At 41.2% G+C, this 16,495-nt stretch overlaps 1 non-coding gene across 4 annotated transcripts in view; it reads left to right on the top strand.

The window, feature by feature from the left end:
- The window catches only part of LOC100738624 (uncharacterized), a 116,255-nt gene that overhangs the window by 48,919 nt on the left and 50,841 nt on the right, over nucleotides 1-16,495 (top strand). For 2 of the 4 annotated variants that reach the window (XR_014818029.1, XR_014818027.1), the window contains one exon: nucleotides 12,910-12,998. This is a non-coding gene — a transcript (uncharacterized LOC100738624). Of the gene's footprint in view, nucleotides 1-488; nucleotides 598-1,599; nucleotides 1,716-2,940; nucleotides 3,110-12,909; nucleotides 12,999-16,495 lie in introns of all 4 variants that reach the window. The other 2 variants (XR_014818028.1, XR_014818030.1) reach the window with 2 other exon arrangements.

Below are 16,495 nucleotides of genomic sequence, written 5' to 3'. Positions count from 1 at the left end.
AAGCCCTGTAATATAAGCATTTAGGCAAATCTTTGACTTACCTGTCACTTGACAAGAGAGGTCAAGTGACTTGCCTGTGGTTATAAAGCCAACAAGTAGCAGGGGCTGGATTCAAACTCAGGCAGTTTGGTTTGGGGTCCCCCTACACAGTCCGGTGTGTGAATTAGCATATACCCCTCCTACGTCCCCTACCACCCCCTCCCTGATATTGTCTCCCTTTCCCGTGATAGCTCTGACTTTTACACTGATAACCACACCTCCTGCATGTCGCCCATTTACTGGAGGGTACAGATTTTATTCCTGGCTCCTGACCTGAGGCATGAAGCTTGGGCCTACACTCATGATGGGCTCCATTCCCTGGCCAGGGTTATTGCATCAGGGGAGGGCAGCAGTCCTGCAGACCATGCTTGTTGAGAAATTTCTGGGAGAGAAATGTCCTCTGTCCTCTGGAAATACTTTGAGTAACTGTCTTTTCTCTGCGTCCTTAGATACGAATGGAAGTATAGTCCAGGCCTTTGTAAAGAGACAAATAGGAGAACTGGAAGTGAAGCTGACATTGCCAAGGGCAGGCAGCTGCAGCAGGTTTGGATGACATCGGTGAGCAACTGAGTCAAATCAACCCTAAAAACAATCTACGTTTAGCATTCAGTCACATGAGCAATTATATCTTTTTGATTATTTAAGCCACTTTGAATTGTTTCATTTATTTTTGTTTTTAAGTCAGCCAGTGGAAATTATTCCTGGCCATAATTTGGGAAGATAAGATTCTATCTCTTTCTCAAAAGCTAACTGGTTAGAATTTTGACCAACCGTGGTTATTAAACTTGGAGAGGATTAATTAGACTTCAGTTTTTAAGAGCTATGTGATAACTAGTTCATGTTATATATACAACTCTATATTCATATAAAACCTAAATGTCAGGTACCTGAACACAAATATAAAAATACCAGGACCTGCTGTTACTGCAGCTGAACCTAAATTATAACTCCCTTAGGGAGAATCAATACTTGTCTTTTAAGCCAATCTCAGCCTCCTCCATGTACTTCCAAATGACAAATAGCAAAGAGCCAAGGAAAATATTTTTAAAATTAGGGGGGAAAAATGCTGCTTGTCTAAGAGTTGGCAAAATTATCCCTTAAACTCCTCCTACAGAAGATATTGCTTCTTCCTCAAAATAAAGCTACTCAAATAACTTTTAGAATGGAAGATTCCATAGTTGGTAATTAAAAAGACAGATTATTCAAGGATAAAGACAAATAATCCAAAGAGAAAACCAGCATCTTGAGGAAGAGTTTCTTTAAGATTTCAGTGGCCCCAAACTCTTAACTTAGGGCAGAGCTTCTGTTCCTACTAAGAAAGCCTAAAACACCAATCTTCAGAATAATGAGACGGCATATTGATTCTCCCTTTTACTCCAGAGTCCCTGTTGTGTTTTCTTTTCCTTGACAGAATCAAAAGGTTTCAGACTTTCCAGTTCACAGAGAACCCCTTCTTCCTTCACTTTCTGGTACTCTGTCCTCAACAGTCCCACAGAGTTGTAAGATGCTTATTAAAGTTGGGGAGAAAATAATTTCCTGTATTTCTTTTCTTCATATCAGATAGAGTAGAGGGTCTCAAGCCATCTAATGTAATGGACACAGTATCTGGAAAGGCTCTCATTTCACTAACTTACTCTAAGGAAGAATGGCTTGATGTTCAAGGTCCCCAGACCATGGTAAGCTTGAGCTCTGGCTGTGAGTCACTTGCCTCTAAGACACATAAATAACCAGAATTGCCAGAAAGTATAGCAGGTAATCTCTCCAAATGCCTGGATAAATTAAAATGAAATACAACCCAAGACTCTGCCCCTTTAGATCCCATTGAATGCTGTGTTCTCAGTCAGCTGGGAAGATTTTAATTTATTTCATGATTATATTTTTAGGACAAAATATAACTCATTCATTTTGGCTATTAATCCTCTCTCCTTCATTAAAATGGCATGCATAATGACAACCTCCATTAAAGTAATTGTTTCCCATGTGTAGAAGTAGAGTGATAATCTATAAATAGTATACGAGTTTGTAGAAAATTAATGTATAAAGGATATAACTACAGAAAAAGTTATAAATCTTTAAAGTTTTTCTCCCCCCGCCCGTCGCCATGTATTGAATCAGTGTTTTAGCTATTTGAGCCACCTAGTGGTAATATCCATGAATTATGATTTCTTATACTGAGAAAGGATGTAAAAGCTTGACTAGATCTCAGTTTACTAGGAATGAACTAAGTAAAGTGAATCATAACCATTATATACATTCAGATTTTCAAAGTAGTATTTGTTTACTGGTAGAAGATTGAATCTTGTAAAATAAATTACAAAAACATACCTCTTTGCTTATTTTGTTTCTTCTACTAGAAGCCATGTGGTCAAGAAAATAACAATGATAAGAAATAGGAATTGATGACGGGGAAGCTTTCAATATGTATAACAAAGAAATGGTCATGAAATATTTAATGGACTAAAATGACTAATACATTTTAGAAGTGATTGTATCCAAATGCAACCTTGGATAAATGGTGTTGGGTGTGGTCATGTTTTCTAAATCTCTCTTCCAGTCAATCATCAGTCTTCTGCTTTTCTATTTTCAAAATAGAAAGATAATCACCAAGCTGCTCAGTGACCCATTAGAAACACTCCAGACTCAGATTATACCATGGTTAATTTTAGATTTCCTTAAGCGGGAACTGCAGATCCAACTAAGTTCTGTGTTGGCTCTGTTCTGATGTAGTGACTTCCAGGACAGCCAAATCACTAAATACCTACTGCCCACTTCACATTCATCTTTCCCTGTTAATTTTTTAAGAGCTTTTCACTTTATTTTCTGATCTAAGAATGTCAGGTTTGTTGGTTTCCTGCTTTCTTAAATTCCCATATGTCTCTAAGGTTTTTTTGTTTTTATCAGAATTAGCAGAAAGAGATGATGGATTTGTCCTCTTTGAATTCTCCAAGCTTTCTACTTGGTGAGATTGCAAAGCTGCAACATGAAACTAGCAGTGAAGATATTCTCTCATTTTGGTGATCCTGCTTATCTGAACTCTGACCCCCTCCCATCTCATCTGTGCTTTCATTAGGTGAGCAGAAGTCAGGTAGTTTTCACAAGTGATTCCTGGAATCAGAGGTATCAACAGAAGTTTAGAGGAGTGAAGAGTATCAGCTTGGGAGGAGATGAGATTTTTAAGGAGAGACTGAGCAGAATTAAAATGAAATAGGCTTTAAAAGCGGAAAAGCGTCCCTGATCTATAAGGCACCCAGGCAGATCTGTGGGGCAGTGAGGTAACGGAAGGAGAATTCTGCAGTGAACAGGTGGTCGATGGACGTCTATTATTTTGTCTTTTTTTTTTTTTTTTCCCTGGGACTAAACATTTTTCTGGACATGTGTGTGGTCATGGGGTAGATGCATTTCCCAGGCTGGGCCAATCAGAGAAATTCCTTAGGCATTTTGAACTTAGGAGCAGTAAGAACTGAGTCTGAGCTCCTCTGCAGTGAAACCTGGGTGATGAGAACTGTGGCTGCTTCCTGCTCCATGGAGAAATTCAGTCCAAGATGGAAGCCAAGATACAGAAAGGCACAAGGACACAGGACAGAGAGAGTGAGGAGTCTGAGCCAGGCTTCTAGCAACCAGCACATCTCTCCTTTTGCCGCAACTCCTTTGACTTGGGTTTCTGTCACTTGCCACCCAGACAGTCCTAATTAGCACAGACCAGATGTTTCCCGCACACAGCCAAGTGACTACTTGTTCAGGTATCCTGGTGAACAGAACATGCTGAAAGAGGGGGAAAAGAATCAAGTAGATAATGATCAGGAGAGCCTGACAAAACCCAGTGTTGACCAAAGCAGGCTAAGTGACCTCATGTAATAGCCATAAGGCACTGGGGGAAGATGCACCCATGTGGGTATCTGAAGAAGCTCAGGAGGGTGTGAGTTTATAAAAACTGTGATTCCTTAACATCCTTTCTCATCATTAAAATTTATATCAACACATTGTGATGACTAGCTTTTACAACTCAGAAGTACCAAGATACCTAAAAAGAGTTTCTGGGTTGGATCTGATGCCAGCTGTATCAGTACTCGTGCTTGTTATGCCTACAGCCCTGTTTGTAGCATGTTGTTTAGCCTCTATGTAGTTAGTTTTTTGTCATTTATTTTTCCTGTGGTTGATTTCTAGTTTCATGCCATTGTGGTCAGTGAAGATATTTGAAATAATTTCTATGCTTTTAAATTTGTTGAGGTTAGTTTTATGCCCCAGTACGTGGTCATTCCTTGAGAATGTTCCATGTGCACTTGAGAAGAATGTATATTCTGATTTTTTTCGATGTAATGTCCTGAAAATGTAAATTAAGTCTAACTTTTCTATTGTGTCATTTAAGACCCCTGTTGTCTTATTGATTTTCTGTCTAGAGGATCTGTCCATTGATGTGAGTGGGGTATTAAAGTCTCCTACTATGATTGTATTCCCATCAACTTCTCCTTTTATGTCTGGTAGTATTTGTAGTAGGTATCTGGGTGCTCCTATATTGGGGCACAGATATTGATGATTATAATGTCTTCTTTTTGAATGGATCCTTTTACCATTAAACAGTGTCCTTCTTTGTCTTTCTTTATAGCCTTCATTTTAAAGTTTATTTTGTCTGATATAAATATTGCAACTCCTGCTTTCCTGTCTTGTCCGTTGGCATGAAATATCTTTTCCCATCCCCTCACTTTCAATCTATATGTGTCCTTTGCCCTGAGGTGAGTCTCTTGTAGACAGAAGATTGTAGCCTTTTGCTTTTTTATCCAATCTATCACTCTGTGTCTTTTGATTGGAGAATTCAGTCCATTGACATTTAGGGTAATTATTGATAGATTTGTGTTTATTGCCATTTTAAACCTTGTTTTCCAGTTGAGTCTGTGTTTCTTCTTTGTTCCTTTCTTTTTTTTGGTTGGACGATTTCCATTTATTTTATGCTCGTGTACTTTTCTTTTTAGTTTTTGTGGATGTAATGTTTGGTTTTGATTTGTGGTTGCCCTCCTTTTTAAGTATGTTAACCCTTTTCTATATCTGCTTGCCTTAGCCTGATAGTCATATAGGCTCAAAAACATTCTAAAAAAAAATAATCTAAGTTTTCTTACTTTCCTTCCCCACATTCTATGATTTTGGAGTCCTTTTTTTTTAACCTCTTCATGTTTGTCCTTTTGCTGTTCCTTGTGTTTATCATCACTTTTACAGTAGGTTTTTTTTTCCCTTTTAGATCTGTATACTGGCTTATTTAAGTGATTGTTTTCTACTTGTGATTTCCTCTGTCTTATTTCTACTTACTTCTTTTTTATTTAGAGAAGCCCTTCCAGTATTTCTTTTAGAATGGGTTTAGTATTGCTTTACTCTCTTAGCTTTTCTTTGTTAGAGAAATTCTTTGTTTTCCCTTCTATTTTAAATGATATCCTTGCTGGGTAGAGTATTCTAGGCTGCAGATTTTTTCCTTTTAGAACTTTGAATGTACCTTGACACTCTCTTCTGGCTTGTAGTGTTTCTGTAGAGAAATCAGCTGATAGCCTTATGGGGATTCCCTTATAATTAATGCTTTATGTTTCTCTTGCTGCCTTTAGAATCCTCTTTAACTTTTGCCATTTTTATTATAATATGTCTTGGGCCTATTTGGGCTCAACTTGTTTAGGGCTCTCTGTGCTTCCTGTATCTTTTCCTTTAGATTTGGAAAGTTTTCAGACCTAATTTATTCAAATATATTTTCAATCCCCTTTGCTTTTTCTTCTTCTTCTGGAATTCCTATTGTGCGCAGATTGGCCTGCTTTATGTTATCCCATAGATCTCTTATATTGCTTTTGTGTTTTTTCATTTGGTTTTCCGTCTGCTGTCCTGATTGGGTGATTTCCATTATTCTATCTTCCAAGTCACTAATTCATTCCTCTGCATTATTCATTCTGCTCGTTAGTGCCTTTAGGTCTGTTTGTGTCTCTGCAAATGAATTTTTCTAATTTTTCTTGGTTCTTCCATATATTTTCTAGTTCCTTTCTAAAGTAATCTGAATTACTGTTTATATCAGCTCTTAATTCCTTGATATTCAGCCTTAATTCCTTCAGTATTTTCACTCTCTCCCTTTTGAACTCAATGTCTATCAGACTGCAGAGGTCCATTTCATTGTTTGCTGCTTCAGGTGAATTCTCTTGCTCTCTTAACTGAGAATGGTTTCTGAGCTTCATCTTGCTTATATTTTTCTTCTTCTGTGAGTTTAGGGAAACCAAACTGTAGTCTTGGATGGCTGCTTCTATGCAAGAGCACCCCTTTGTATTTTGTGTGTGGGGGTTTACTATTGATTTTTGGTGTGAGTTTGGATATTTGCTGTCTCTTTCTTTGGTGTGAGCAGGCTATTATCCTCAGCGTGCTGAGTGTGTTTCCAGGGAGAAGGTAGCAATGGGTACGGCTAGTAGTCAGTGTCTGGTTGCTGGGCTCTTGACAGTAGCAAGAACCTGCAGGAAGGTGGTGCAGGCTACTCCTAGTTGCCAGGCCCTAGGAAGTGGTAATGAGCATTAGGCATATTTAAGAGGTGCCCTGGCAGTAGCAGGGCTTGTGAGTTCCACAGGGAGTGAGAGCAACAACAGGTGGTGTTTGGTTGCAGTGCCCTCCTTTGTGGCACCCTCTGAGGTGATTGGGGTCACAAGTGGTGCCTATCCAGGGACCCCTAGTGGTTGTGGGCCACACCCACCTCTGGAGTCAGAAATAACTGTAGTGGTTTGCTCCTACCACCTGTAGACCACTCACGAAACCCCTGTCCCACTTAGCCCACACAGGAGGTGCTGCACAGGCTGCTCCTAGTTGCAGGGTCCTTGGAAAGGACAGTGATCAAGCATGTGGGCACCGCCTGGAGTGTTTGGCAGTGGCAGTAGCAGGGTAGGTGTGTTTGCAGGGGGTGAGAGCCACAACGGGTGGTACTTGGTTGCAGTGCCCTTTTTTTTTTGCCAATTTTTGAGGTGACTGGGGCCGCAGGTGGAGCCTATTCCCAGATCCCTAGTGGTGGCAGGCCATGTCTTCCTCTGGTTTCTGAGATGACTGCTGCAGTTTGTCTCTTTCTGCCTGTAGATCACTCAAGAGGCACCAGGTCGTGCTAGCCCCTCTCTGCCTTTAGCCCACACAAGAGGTGCCTGGCCACCTGTAGCCCACACAAGAAGTGCCACTGGTAGCCTGCGCCAGAGGCCCCGACTCTCTTGAGAGCCCATGTGTGTGCAGGGAGATTCCTATGGTGGTCTACCCCTCCTCCTCTCGCCCTCCCCAACAATGGCACCTTGCTTCTCCTGTGGGCCCAGACCTCCTCCTGTGTTCCCTCATCTGTGGTGTTCTGCTCCCCAGTCCATGGAATACCACTTCTTAGTCCCTCAGGCTGTCCCCACACAGCCATGACAATGCTGGATCATTAACCTGCTGCCATAAGGGAGTTCCTAGGAGCATTTTTAATGTGGAGTGGAAGACAGTCTCCCTGGAACTGACCTCCAGAGCCTGGGTCTCAGCACCCAGCCCCCACCGGAGCATCTCAGGCTGTAGTGTCAGGGGTAGTGGTGCAGATGATCTGTGCAGTTCTCATTCTGCTTTGCCCTCCTCAGTCCAGCTGTTGAACTTTTCTCGGTGACTTTGAGGTCCCTCCGTCTTGGCTGATCTCCCCGTAGCTTAGGTGGCTTCCCATGGTGTGGGTTCCTTTTTCTCTTTCACAGCTCCCTCTCATGAATGCTAGTCCTGTCCTAATTCCTTTTCTTTCTTTCTGTCCTTTTTCTCTTTTTCTTTTGTTCTACCCAGTTATGGAGAGCGTTTCTTGCCCTTTTTGGAGGTTTAAGTTCTTCTGCCAGCATTCAGTAGATGTTCTGTGCAAATCGTTCTACATATAGATGTGGTTTTTTTTGATGTATTTGTGGGAGAAGCTGAGCAGAACTTCTTATTCCTCTGCCATCTTGATCTCCCCCCACCCCCACCCGGCCATGGCCCTGTTTGAGTAAAACTATCCAACATCCCCTTTTCTAAAACCTCAGTCCTCTGCAGCCATGATTGGTATCAGGTGACTCATGCATCCTCATCCTCATTCCCACTCCCACTCTTGGTTCATTCCACCAGTTCAAATTTGAAAAACATAGTCTTCAGGAAATTAGGCAAATACCAAAATGAACTTCAACCCCCCATGAAAGGCCATAGAACAGTAGGTAAAGCTATCAAGAGAATATGGGGGAGTAGGACTTCCCTTTGTTCTAGGTGCTTTTTTTTTTTTGGCTGCCCCTATGGCATATGGAAGTTCCTGGGGCTGGGACTGAACCCCAGCCACAACAGCAGCCTGAGGGCAGCATGACAACGCTGGATCATTAACCTGCTGCCATAAGGGAGTTCCTAGGAGCATTTTTAATGTGGAGTGGAAGACAGTCACTAAAGCCAGGGTGTGCTCCTGTTCAATTTTCTCTTGACTCTCCATCCTCTTCTCATTTTTCACAGGTTCTTTGAATGAATTTATCTCCTCTAGTGGTTTTATTTCCCACTCCTGTGCTAATGGCACCCCAACTGAATTATTGAATTCTTTCCTGAGCTCAATCTTTCTTCTTAGAACTCCTATGGAAACCTCAAAGTCAATGCATCTGACAACTAAACTCTTCCTGAATTCTTCACAGTCAGAGGGTGTTCTCATCATCTACCTGACTGCTTAAGCCAGAAACCTAGGAATCCTCAGTGAGTCCTTAATTTTCTGATGCCCCCCTCCGTCTTATCAGTCACTATGATTTTTCCCATGCCAGCTGTTTATTACTTGAATATATGTTCCTTCTTTCCATCTTTATCACAACATTCTTAGTCAATATGTAATTATTTCTCATGTGGCTTATTTTAACAGCCTCTTAACTTTCTCCCAGCCTTGAGTTATCCACCACTGAATATCATCCTTCTTTATGGAGCTAGCTTTTAATTTTTATTTATATTTATTTAGGCCCTGTCCCCAGCATGCAGAAGTTCTCAGGCCAGGGATTGAATCTGTGCCACAGCAGTGACCTGAGCCATAGCAGTGACAACCCACCGAGCCACCAGGGAACTCCTGGAGCTAGCTTTTTAAATGTGAGAATCTTATAAGGTTGTTTTAAAAACCTATCATGACTTCCCTTGCCAAAGAACTGTTAAGTTCTCCTGTGTGGCGCTCCCTCCCTCTCCAACGTGATCGTTAGCCAGTCTTTACCTACCACTCTACTTTCTAGCTGCATAGTGTGCTCCCTGAATGTGCTGTGCTCCTTTCTGCCTCTCTGTGCAGTCAGCTCCTCCTGTGAGTACCGTCCCCATCATTCTCGCCTGTGCAATTCCATTATTCAGCACAGTCACACACTCCTTAAGAAACCTTTCCTAACCTTCCAACTCGGTGCTTACTTCTCTGTCTTCCCAAATGTTCTATAAACTCCTGAAAGCTAAAACTAGCACCTGGATATTGAATGAATAAACAAATAGAGTCTTTTCTTCAACTGAAATGTTCAGAGATAAAACCATGAACCGTTTAGTAATTGCCCTGTTTGGAGTTTACGCCCTGGGCAGCATCAGTTCTTAAACAATCAATAAGAAATACGAAGATGGCAGTGCTATATGAGTATCAATAAAAAAGGCTGCAAAGGAGGAGCCTCCTGCCATTATCCACCCACTTCTGGCAGAACAGATTGGTGGGTGAGAGAAATGAAAGATGGGAACCTAAACTGACATAAGCTGGGTTGGGGAGGGAGGGAGGCAGTCCTTTCTTTCTTTTTTTTTTTTTTTTTTTTTTTGTCTTTTTGCCATTTCTTGGGCCGCTCCTGTGGCATATGGAGGTTCCCAGGCTAGGGGTCTAATTGGAGCTGTAGCTGCCAGTCTACGCCAGAGCCACAGCAACGCCAGATCCAAGCCGCATCTGCAACCTACACCCCAGCTCACGGCAACGCCAGATCGTTAACCCACTGAGCAAGGCCAGGGATCGAACCTGCAACCTCATGGTTCCTAGTCAGATTCGTTAACCACTGCACCACGATGGGAACTCCCAGGCAGTCCTTTCTTTCTGGTAGACTTACTCCTGGGTGGAGACTCTGCTCCATTATGAACTTTTAAGCAGTTGTGACAAACACTGGCAGGTTCTGTATGGGCAACCTTGCAAGCCTTTGATTGTCCAAAAGAGTCTGGAAAAAGCTTTTCTAGACACAAGTGAGAAAATGAGCTGTGTAAGATCTTATGAGGACTCAAACAAAGGGTGGATACAATTTGGATTTTTATGCTCTCAAATCAAAGGAGTTGGCCAGGTACATGTTTTTAGTCTGTTTCTTGCTTGTTTATTCCTCCCCACCCCATTTAGGCTGTTTCTCTCTTGATAGTAGTTAGCAATTAGCTATCAAAACAGCATTTGCCTTTCCTTGTCGGTCAAGTAAATTAGTCTCAGGATCTCTCTCACTTCCCTCCTGGGACTCTGACCCAGCTGGATTAGCTGTTGGAGATACCCTGGTCATTATTCTCCACAAAGGGGAGCTAGAGACACACTTGAGGGATGTAAAAATGGATGCATCTTACTGGTCAAATCAGAAAATTTTGGCAACATTTATTTAGCACCAACACAGAAGCTGCTCCAGAATTTCTATGAAAAAGTGGAGCAAAATTCGTTTGAAAAGAGGTGTGGGGAGGGGTTGATGGAAGTATGGAGATTATGGAATGGTAGAATTGAGGCTAAAGCCTTCCTTAGCTCCTTGAGGCCCCTTTTTTTGTGTTGCCATGGTAACTGTTTTCTTACTACATTGTGCTGGATGTAGCGGGAGATTGGGGAAGGAAACCACGACTTGATTAAAATGAACCCTGCCCTCAAGAAAATTACAGTTTGGCCATGGCAGATAGAAAAACTAACAGGTTTAAGAGGCTACTAATCAGCCTAGAACAATTTTATGAAGACAGCTGAAGTACAGGAAAATCCCACTGTAACTTGATAAATGAGGCTACACAAGTTCTGATATTGTAAATATGGAGTCCACATTATTACAGGATACATCAAGTCACGAGGTGAGCCTGTCCAGCTGGTTGACCACATCATTTAAATCCTTCCTGGTCCCACGTGCAATTTGGTGCCACTCTGGTTAAGTATCAAGGGGAATGATTCTGGGTCTTGGGTCCGGCTGGACTTTCAGGACAGCAGCAGGGTTTCCAGAAATCCCTGGGTCACTTGATGCCCATTCCTTCAGCCCAGTGTGGGGGAAACTGGAGCTGAGCGATTACTGGGAATGTGGGGAACTTACCTTCATACCCCTATTTCTGTGACAGAGTTGCCTACGGTTTCTCTACCCAGTCTTGCCCCCTCATCACATGTCTCCCCTCCAGAAAATGAGAGCTTTGCCTGCCCCATCCCACTCACAAAGTGAGGTTGAGCACAGATGAAGATGCTCACCAATATCCAACTGCATTATGTCTGAATTGACATTATCCTGGGGCATGGTTATCGAGGGATTTTTCTACAGTGATGTTCTCTTTGAGTTGAAAGCAATCAAAGAACTGCCCTGAGGAGAAAGAATTAAGATACAATTATTGTACAAGGTGGAATGTGTGAATAATAACCAAGGATTATTGAATCTACTCTGTCCCAGGCATTGTTCTAAATAATTAATTTGTGTTATCTCATTTATTCCTCACAGCAGCCCATTGAAGCCTGTACTACTATGATCTTCATTTTAGAAATGTGGAAATTTAGGTATAGAAAGATAAAGTAATTTGCCCAAAGCATGTAGCTATCAAGTGACAAGTTTGGGTATATAAACTCAGCCAGTCTTACTCCAGAGAACATGGTTTTAGCCACAACGTTGTTTTGCAATAAAAGAGTTTAGGTTGCCATTTTTTGGTTTTGTTTTAAAATTGCTCAGACTCATAGCTGGACCATAATCATTAAAATCTCTTGGTGTGCAATAGGTTAAGGATTCAATATTGTCACTGCAGTGGCTTGGGTCACTGGCCTGGGAACTTCCACATGCCATGGGTATAGCCAAAGAAAAAAATTAAAATCTTAGTAGCCAAGCTTTGTTATAGATAAATTTTAAAAAAATCCACCAGGGTAGGAAAACCCTGCAAACACTTGGAATTTTGATTTCTCTTTTCCAAAGAAATTCTGATTCGTTTTCTATTCCTAGCCTCTCATCTTTTCACAGAAGCATTTTGCAACAACCTTACTTGTTTTTTCTTTCCCTAGAATTTTCACTTTTTCTTTTTTTTTCATTTCTTCCACTTTCCATTTAAATATGCCCATGTCTACTGCATCCAGGATCTACTGTTGGCTAAACCTATTCCCTCTAGTTTTTTTTTTTTTTCTTTTTTTCCTCTAAGATCTAAGTCTTTCTTCCATGCCAACTTCTACTCCACTTCCTCAATTTCATCTCTTGAAGACCCAGATAATCTCTGCGAAGTTCGAAGGCATTTGTCATTTTCATTGTTTCTGGCTCTTTTATCTTTTTCTATTACCATGAGATCCAGCTCTTTTCCTTCTTTTTTCCTATTCTTTTTGTCATCTCTCATCTTCCTCCTCACTGAATGTTTCTCTAGAGCTTATTTTTCAGAACTCTGCTGTTCTTTTGATGTGTTCTTCCTTTTGAAAAGGTCACCTACTTTAGAGTTTATCTGTCTATACCTTAGTAATTTCCTCTTATCCAAATGTCAGTATTTATTTCCAGGTGCTTCCTGGAAATTTCCATGTAAGTGTTCTACTTTCACCTTTAGGCTCAACGTGTATAAGGTTTAGTTCATAATCAATATTTTCCATGTGAATTCCTGTGATAATAAGAAACATTTATGCAGCAAGTACATGAAGCTTAGCACCATTCTAAACACTTTATATGTATTAACTCATTCAATCCTTAAAAAATTATCTTTATTTTACAGATGAAGGAACTTGGGCCTAGAGATGTGAAGCTATATACCCCCAAAATGACATCACCCAACTGCAAAGTGGAGGAACCAAGCTTCCCCAGGTAGTATTGTTCCAAAAGTCTTTATTCCTAATCACTGCTCTATATTTCTATGCTAAGTTTTCTCAGTCCCCACACTCAAAAGTGTTTTCATCAGCTTTCCTCTTTCTTCTAGTCCAATTCATGACTTCTTGGCTTTTCTTTCAAAATGTTTTTGGTGCTCACATCTGTCAGGATCTGCAGAGGTACAAATGGCCCATGGAAAAAAAAAGAGAGAGAGAGAGAGCCATGGAGATATAATTAAGGAAGCTATAAAGGGATGGGGAAGCTTCCACGCGCTAACACCATTGGGGTGCTCTTACCATCCCTAGTCTTAGATGGAGTCCACATGTATGGGAATCCAGAGAAAGCTGTATGGAATGAAGTGGGACTGTCCACCAGTTCCTAGAGGAATGCAGCCATTACTGAACCGTGGTGAGGTGTGAGATGGCATGGGGTGGGATGTGGGGAGAGTAAATACCCCGACATATTTCTCCCTGTGGCTTCCAATTTCCCACTTGTGCTTCATTATGTCATGCTTGGATCATTATTGCTGTGCCCTCAGTGATGTCTCTTCATTCCCTTCCACTCTAGCCTGCTGCCCTATCACCAGGGCACTGTCTCTAAGGTGCTTTTCCATTTTTCTTCTCATAACCTTCAAAGGGTTGTCACTCCTCTTCAGTCTGTTGTTGACAATCCTCCAAGTCCTGAGTCCAATCCCTTTTTCATATGTTATCTTCTGCAACTCTCCTAGCCCTGTGCCCCGTCAGCTTCCTCACTGCTGTCCCCCTTTCTATAAATGTTCTATTCTCATACTTCCACCAAATGCTAGATCTTATATCCCTCCTTAGGTCTGAATTACCTTTGATCTCCTTTCCAAATCCTGGATATCCTTCAAGGCTCATCCCTTCTGGAGAAACTTCTCTGACCACTCCTGCCTATGTGGGTCCCTCTGTCTCCACAACTTTCTGCTGAATCGTGGGTAACACGTTACCAATTACATCATGACTGTTTCTGTTGGTATCATAACTACATGCCCTGTCTCCTCTGAGAGTGAGGATCCCAAAATCAAGGGTATTGTTGATGGTTTGTTGGTGTGACCCTCATTTTCTAAGCTGTAATAGTTTGAAGGGGGTACAATTAAAACAGTGTGGGGGACAGTTAACATGCTAATAAAAAGCAATGTATGGTCTAAGCCTTTTCCTGTAAAACCAAGGAAACCCCAGCCTTCAAGTCCCTCTCCTGGCCAAGTCCCAGGTGCTCACTTTTTCTGCTAGAAGCACTTTCAACCAAGGGCCCAAGGTCACCTCCCCTGTGCTCCATCTTTGTTACTATAGGCTGCAGGTTGAGACTGAAGTATGTACTGTAGGCATCTTTCAATTTTGAGCCTTATGTGAGGACTGTTCATTTCTATGTGGTTGATGTTCTCATTCTTTGTCACATAAGCCATCCTATTTGCCAAAAGTTGCCTGTTAGGATGAGATTATTTAATTCACACCCCTAGAGAGTACCAGTCTACTGACCCCTAGCTCATGTTTCTGGCTTAAGTTAGTCCATGTCAACTCTTCCCTCATGTAGGACAAAGTGTGGGAGATAACCTTCCTTTCTTTTCTTCGCTCAAGAATCTCAGTGCTGGAGGTTCCATGAGCTCTGCCCAGCTGAAAACCCTTTATAGAACCTTCTGTGACATGCTTGGATGGACGTGAGCTCCCCTAACCAGCCTGACAACTTGTTCTCGCAGGACCCTTGCCGTCTGTCATCTACTCTGATGTCTCCATATTGATTTTTTTCTCTTCCCTTTTCCCAATCTCATACTTTAAGACTCTAGAGTCTCCTACTGCTGCTAGGAAGGCTCAGAACTTGACTTTTTGACAGGTGAGTGGGGGCAGAATGAGTTACCAAATGGAAATGGATTCATTCCATAGATGATTTGGATGACTTCACAGGCCTTATGTCCAGAAGTCTTTTTATCTTTTTGTATTTTTCTACCCTTTTTCAATGACTGTTTCTAAAGATGACAGGTTCTCCAGGAGCTTCATCTGAACTGGAGGAATTTAAAAAGACAATCCTAAGAAAGGCCAAAGTATTTCCAAGAAGAAGGAAGAGTTTGTATAGTGAAATCTATTAATAATGGCTATCAGGGGGTCTTCTGAATAATAGATGCACAGTTTAAAAAAATAGTTTTCTGTGCCCATTAATTTTGCAGCAAAGAAGTGCAACACTCATCCTTTTCTAGGCTACTATAATTTGTAATTAGGTGATGAAATGCGCTCTTTTCCAAATTCAGCAGCAGTTAGCCATCTAGATGTTTCTTCCTATCATGTAAATGTTATATTGCTTTTTCAGAGAAGATCGCAGAGATGAAAAACATCACCAGACAAGATAAATCAAGACAGGGAATGGAGGGAAAAAAGGAACCATTTAAAAAAGCAGTGGAGTCCCTACAAGAACATTCCTTCTAATGACTTTAACATTGGGGAGGAACTTATTTGTCTATCTTAACTGTGATGCAATCCTATGATGTTAAAGAGGAAGGCAGAGTAGATAAGACCAGAGAAGGGGCCATGGGCAATTTTACAAACACAAAGACCTTCTTTTGTTGGAATGGTGGAATGGAAAAGAAAAGAAAAGAAAAGAAAAGAAAAAAAACCCAGAAGCTGAATTTGGTGGGTTGGAGGGCTTGCAAATGCAACCAGCTGAAACTTTGTAAACATTTAGCATAAAACTCATTTTTAATCTCATAAACTTAATTTTTTCCCCTAGCATATGGGATGCATAAAAAGGAAATAAAACTTTAGTAAATTGAGCCTTACTTGTGCTTTATAAAAAAGAAATTGAATTGCTCTAATGGCAGCTGCAGCTGGCTTTCAGCTTCGAACAACCAGTGTAAATCTAGTTTTTAGTGCTTGATTTAGTAAACACTCGGCTGCAAACAGGCTTCGAAAACAGCTCTGAATTCAGGGCTTTCCGTAAAGGCAGTTATGTAACCTCTGTGTATTATGCCTTTAAAATATGTGAAGAATAGCAAAATCCGTGGTTGAGGTATCTTACAATTATCCTTTATATTTAAATCGGCATGGAATTTGCTACTCAGTATACATAGTGCTAGCACAAAAGGATTCTAATAGGCCATACATTTAAATGTATATGTAATACTCATTAAAAATTAAAAAAAAATGTAGAGTACTATTAACCAGTTCAGAAGCCAGGGTTCAGTTGGACTTGTTTAGTTATCTGCAAGTGAGAATCACGGCTTGTTTTGTGTTCTGTCCCTTTCCTTGAGCCTTGTCATGCTCCCCACACACTGAGGAGATGCAAGAAATCCTGGTTTGTATTCTGTTTAGCAGAGGCTGCATGAGCCCAGCTTGCAATTTTTGCTAAAAATAGGGAGAAAAATCTTGTTCCTGATGAATGAGATGAAACATCCAACTGCTTTTAAATTGACAGTCAAGTTAACACTTGTAATGGCAGTTCATCCTAGATATTTCTAAGTGACTTGAACTGCATGGGGGCTTTGGGGT

Source organism: Sus scrofa, chromosome 10, assembly GCF_054392235.1.
Source record: "Sus scrofa isolate SSC_HxYL_T2T_F1_AM1 chromosome 10, Sscrofa_HxYL_maternal_Yorkshire_Landrace_v2.0, whole genome shotgun sequence".
Lineage (NCBI taxonomy): Eukaryota > Metazoa > Chordata > Mammalia > Artiodactyla > Suidae > Sus > Sus scrofa.
This window is presented reverse-complemented; position numbering and strand designations above follow the sequence as displayed.